Here is a 6,687-nt window from a genome sequence, read left to right on the forward strand (position 1 = left end):
ACTGTATTTTGGGCGCTGAGCGAGAAAGTTGACCTTTTTTATTTTAGTTAATCGACCACGAAGAAAATAGGACGTAGTAAGCAAGTAGTGAGAAATCTCGGCAGACTGGGGCCACGGGCAACACTATCATGTAACACGGAAAACTCTACGCGGGCCAGAAAAAATCCTTTCGCGGGCCGTATGTTGCCCGCCCCTGGATTAGGTCATGCCGCTGTTTGATTATGTCCGCGCAGGGTATTGACACACCTGTTTAGATATGTAGCACAGAATTAGTTACTATCGACATTGATTTCGCTGCTGAAAAACACGATTTTCGAAGATGAAATCAAGATATGCCCTTGTCAAAGTCACGGGCTCTTCTCAGGGATATTGTGAAGCGTAGCTCCAGAAAACCCGGTATAATTTACCCAGTTTGACTGTGGAAAAACTGATTGGTCACAATGGACTGCCTCGGTCATAATATGACTGAATCGGATACCGCAGTATATTATTGAATGTCCTTTCCATTGTGAGTTGTCATAGATTGCGATGGAAATATCCAAATTTCCCAGCGAAATCCGCTTAGAATCCACGACTGAATGGAAACGTACTTGACTAGATCAATGGCATAACCAATAGTCGCTTATGTCGTTCTTTCATTTTATGAAAATTACATTCACTATGTCACGAAATACAAAAGCATTCGTTGAGCTTCCATGCCATATTCAGATATCAGTCTCACCGGAAACTAGATGTATCAAACCAATTTTCCCCGTACCGTGGGGTGCAAATCAGGCTACTTCCTGATGTGACACTCGAAAACACATTGTATGTGACTAGGCTTCACCCATTGGAATCTGCGTGAAGAAAATCCTGATCCTGAAACTACCGTGTTACTGTAGTCCTGAACCTCACGTTGTGGTGGATATCGCCGAACACGATTGCTGTTCACTTGGTGGGATAATCGTGATCAACGCCAAACAATCAAGATAAACCTGAGCTACATTCTCGTGTGTCAAACTCAATGGACATGGATTTCTCGGAATCTCATCTAGAATGCGCCTGGCCTAACCTATTCCTCAATACCTGATCTAACTCCTTGTGATTTAATCTCTAATATGTATAACGATGGACCAGAAATACCCATCAAGGACTGTGAGTGATGACGAAACAACAAGTCACGTACACTTTCGAAATCACTGACAATTCAAGATGATACCACAAAAGCGTACAACGTATATTGTATATGGTTCAGAGGATGGCACACCAATGGAATCTAGAACAACAGCTAACTATTCATCACCACCAATCTGAATGTTCACCGTGGTAATCAGTCATCAAAGCATGTGATCCATCATATACATATCTCACACATCATGCGTATATTGTCTGCTGTCTTTATGCACAATGATAGTATAACCTATAACGGTATAATGGATGATCAATTTCCTGCACACCGCAACGTGACGTAACGGTAGTCAGCGTGAGAAGTTCCACAGTCCTGTCACCATACTGTCAACTGTTGACGAGAATACAGTGAAGACAGTGGCACACCTACTACCACGGAACAGCAACCCTGAGTCACAATCCTACTGCGAAGCGAACAACTAATGATCCCGGCATCTGTAGTCGAGAATCACGTTTACAGTAAATAAATTTACGGGAAATCGGGTCGTTACAGACGCATCGGATGTTGCAGATGTTATACTCTCGATGTATCTGTTACGAAATCATAATAAACTCGGTTTTCACGTTATATACCCTAGGAACTGACAACTAATTGACATTTCAGTCAATGTGTACATTACCTGTGTCTTTTTGTTTGATTGCTGTTATTTGCGCACCAATTGGAATTAGAGCAATCAATCTGTCAATAAGACTGTGGCTTTTGTTGCATACAGCTTATACTCTCTTTAGGCATGCGCTAAAGTTCTGCCTGAACCATTCGTATGATAGAATATAGGCTACGAGTCATCACCATTCTGAGGCCGCTTATTTCAGGGAACCAGAAATCAACACCGAACAGTAAGAGTGCTTCCGTCATGTCATCTCCGGGAGCGTTGCCTCATTACTCCTTTCCTGGTGGATTTGACAGGCAAATGGTCTTGTAATTAGGTTGCATTTAAAAGAAATGGTAGTTTACCCTATATTTTCAATTGTCAATGGCAATACACTATGACGTCACAATTGAATAGTCGTGACGGCATATCTTAAAATAACATGTTTTAAAAATAACGGCCTTGTTTTAAACATGTTTGCTTTAAATTGATTTTTTGTTTTAAATGTAACCGTACTTATAATTAACCACTAACTACCCCAAGATTACAATACGGTGAATCGAAATGAAGCTTCCACGACGCACCAGACTAGTGCTTAGCAGTGTGTTAGATCCTAACGCGTTCTTATGCTGTTTAATATTTACAACGCTGTTGCATTGAAATGCGTAACATCTTGCGTCGATAGAAATATCCACACGTTAGCAAATGTATTCTTAATGCGCGATATTACCATGTACGTGGATTATTTTACGTACGTAGTATTACATATCACCGCTGTAAAAGTGTTATAGCGGTAAGAGCTTGGCCAGATTGGTGGAGACATCCTTTTTCGTGAAGAAGGCTACCTGCTTGGAAGTGGAGATGACTTGAATGGACGATTAATGCGCACTTCGTGACGTAATACTTGCCGCGAGCAATCACCTCTGTTCAGGCCGTGGTATGATTTTAGTGATTCATCAAAAGGCCGAAGTGGGCCGTATAACAAAGGATACAACCTGGTTCGCTTCCTACGTACTATACGCTTGATGACGGACATTTACATAAACACAGCGTAATGTTTACTGTAATGCAACTTCAAAAGTGTAAGCTCTTTCATTTTGTATGGAAATTAATCAGGGAACGTCTGAAACATTAATGCGGTCAGTCAGTCGATGGTGTCGAACACGGAGATGAATCGATGAGAGCATTCCGTCAAAACACTACAATATGAGACGGTAGCTCACCATATGTATTCTATTGCTTCCCCGTTATACAGAATGCTTCCGCAACGCTGCCGTTATAACTTTCCTTCTCGCATTTGATTTGCCGGAATTTGCTACCTTCTGAACAAAATCTGGGTAGTACCAGCAGCAGCAGTAGCAGTAGTAGACTACCGGTAGTAGACTCTGGTTTTCAAATTTCATGAGAAAAGAGCGTGTGCGTCGTTATCGATTTCCATCTTTAATCGCAGCGTAACAGGTATAGTCCTGTGTCTTGATGTCCAGTATATTTGATGTGATAGATGGTTGGGTGCCGGAATGATGATGTTAAGCTTATAGTATTTTGTATACCGCTCGTTCGGATATCCGCATCAGCTCCTACGTGACCTTTCGTATGCTAAGGTTATTCACGTGAGCCGTGATTGACAGCTCACCAAAATGAACTGAGCGCAAGTGCGCTATGTGGAACCTCTGTATGTTTATCTATAGATAACCAACCTACGTATAGATACGCAATACCCGTCGTCACGCTTGCTTGCTCGGAGGAAATTACTTTTCAGCAATCTGAACGCAACGTAATTGCCAATAGCATAGCTGACGATCCGAGCGCTCAAATTAAATGAAGTTGATCTTATTTGAAAGCTACTGCCGCGCTGAATCTAAAAATATACAATAAACATTCATCAAGGCAATGGAACCAACCCGCAATAGCCTTCAAAGTCTGAAAATCGGCATTGTCTCAAACAATTGGAGCGACGCAGTACAATGACCATAACGATGGCCCTTGCGTGTCTGCAGTTGTTCAGAACAATGCCGATTTTCAGAATTTGAGGTGTATTTCGAGGGGTTTCCGTAGCCCTGATCAGATTATAATGTTTATTTTCGGAATCAGTGCCACAGTAGCTTTCAAATAAGATCAACTGCATCCAATTTGATCGCTCGGGTCGTCAGCTTTGGGATTGGCAATTACGTTGCGTTCAGATTGCTGAGCAGTAATTTCCTCCGAGCAAGCAAGCGTATGACGACGGGTGTTGCGTATCTATCCATAGGTTAGTTATCTGTAGTTTATCTGTGTATAAAGTTAGATTTTGAAATGAACTGTGATGCACTGGCGTAGCAGCATGTTCTGCCGCCCCTGGCTCTCGCTTAAAATGCCGCCCCCCCCCCTAAGTAGACAGCAGCAAATTTCGACATATATTGATTTTCAAGCAATCTTGTCAATACAAATAATTACAAATAATGTGCCGCATCTCAGGCTCACCGTCTCAACGTTAATATGGCCAAAATAAGACAAACAAGAAATAGCGGACGAATGTATTGTGCAAATAGAAATCAATAGCCGCCTCAAAACTTGACTTTTCGGGCTTTCACTGAAGAAAAATCAGCGATAATAACCTCAAATTCGAGTTTTTGAACGTATACCGGTAGTCTCTTTCTATAGACAGAATAGATAGAGCTGATAGCCGATCATCATTCATGGTAGAACGTAAATAAGACTTAATCAGTTTGAGCTTTGAGAAACTCCTCTCACAGCTTGTAATTGAAGCACCAATGGTCTGATAAAGTTTCAGACACTCTGAGCATAAATATGGTGTCGAATCAAGTAGCATTGCATTAACTAACCACTGCTCCATACCAGCCTCTTAAATCTGTCAATTTCCACAGCTAACTCCAAAAAGTCTACCTCGTCGTCATAGGTGCTTTTAAAAGCGCTGGTGAATAAATTGTGACTTTCGCTTTGCAGCAGCGCGTGAGGATTAAAAAATCCAAACATTATTAAGTGGTGTAGGCTATGCCGGTAAACCTAGTTTGAGCTTCAAGTTTAGTTGTCACACTTGAATACCCAGACAGGCCTACTGCTGAGCCAGCTAAACGCAGCATAATTGGTCATGGTCATCATATAGTTGGTCAGGCCCTCCGAGCGCTCAAATTTAACAATACTGATCCTAATCGAAAGCTATTGTTGACCTGATTCCGGAAATATAATTTAAATGCTGGTATGGAAATCGGCATTGTTCCGAATAATCGCTCGATATAATTTCCATTATCATGGTCAATTGGTCAGTGTGTTGCGGCGCTCCGATTGTTAGGAACAATCGGCCTTGACGGCGATTTTGGAGTGGTTCTATTGCCATGTTAAGATATTAATTCGTGTTTTCGGAATCAGCGCGACACTAGCTTTTGATTGAGACCAGTTTGATAAAATTTTAGCTCACGGGATGCCAGCTATAGGACTACCAATTACGCTGCTTTTAGCCGGCTGTGTACACTGCGTAGCCTCATTTTGCCGCCCCCTTGGAGCCTGCCGCCCCTGGCGCAGAGCCAGAACCGCCAAGTGCCTGCTACGCCACTGCTGTGATGTAGAATTAGCTATCGCCAGCACGCTCTAACGTGGTTCGGGAGTGTTAGTCAATAGCTATAGTTGTCAATCTTCTGTAGAAGCTTATAAACTGATATGGTAATTAGAAGTCGTCGGACATCAAGATTTGTTGTATATTCTATAGCTATATGTACGCGAAAATATGCAGCAACTTTTCGTCAAAATAGACAATATGAGACGCATAGATATGGCGAGGATGAAATGGGGCACGTAGTGGCTGGAAATATGGGAGGATGGCACATTTTCTCAACCTAACGTGACGTCACATGATACTTGCGACGCTAACAACTCACAGATTTGTATGGGGAAATGTGACTGGAATGCCAACCAAATACGGCTTCACGACCGAAATCAACTCTAGAAACCATACTCTAGTGTTCAATGCCAGTCTACGCCAACCAAGCAGTAGGCCTATACATGAAATGTCTTACATAATCTTAAAACTAAAATGTCCAGTACGATAAGTTGTTAGAAATGGGAGTCGGCAACAAACTCATCAGTCATATGCAGGCCGTGTTATTTTTGGCATTTCAGGAGCCAGATGCCAAAACTGCCAAAAATAAAAATTTGAAAATGCCAAAAATAAGCAATTTTTGGCATATGCCAAAAATAACACGGCCTGCTAAATAGTGTATTTCGTTCATGGTGTTGTGTTAACAGGACCGCGTTACAAGCGAGAAGGGCGTTTGTGAAGGGCAGGTTTCTTGATCTGGGTCCAACCCACCCATTAGGGGTGAAAGCATGGTGTCCTGAATGGCACAGCGAGATTGAACGGCTGACTGCATTTGGTTTACGTCATACTTTCCATTTGTCCAAAGGCAATTTTACGATCATTTTTGACCGGCTTGTCGAGCGTAAATTTGATAAAACCGGTATCAATGAGAAGCTGCCTCAGTACTGATTATTAAAATATAAATGATATTCTGCTCATAGAACTGGAACCCCCAAAATCAACCACGATTTTTGCAATGTGATCGAGTTGAACACTGTGACGCAACAAACTGTCCGGCTATTTCTGAGCTGCATAGTCTCGTTTTGCCAGACAGTCTTGTTGCGTCAATGTTCTCAAACAAACTAACCTTCCTAGGACTCTTCCATGCGAGTTGGTAATATTAAAGCCACCTGAAGTGACAAAAGTCCTCCGAAAATATATCGGTAGACTGAAGGAGAAATGATAGTCAGGCTATCAAATAGAATGTGTTGAGAGACAACACAGGAAACTCCTAGAAAAGGATCGGGAAGAAAATTCTTTCCGCGATGAGATCGATGGCAGTGGTGAAGTGATCTCTTTTCATGATGCATGGAAGGCGGTTCGGCCTTCCAAAGATTTTGAAGCTCTGAAAACCTTTTG

Source organism: Botryllus schlosseri, chromosome 1 (genome assembly GCF_051294905.1).
Source record: "Botryllus schlosseri isolate E-star chromosome 1, Bs_hap1, whole genome shotgun sequence".
In the NCBI taxonomy this organism is placed as follows: domain Eukaryota; kingdom Metazoa; phylum Chordata; class Ascidiacea; order Stolidobranchia; family Styelidae; genus Botryllus; species Botryllus schlosseri.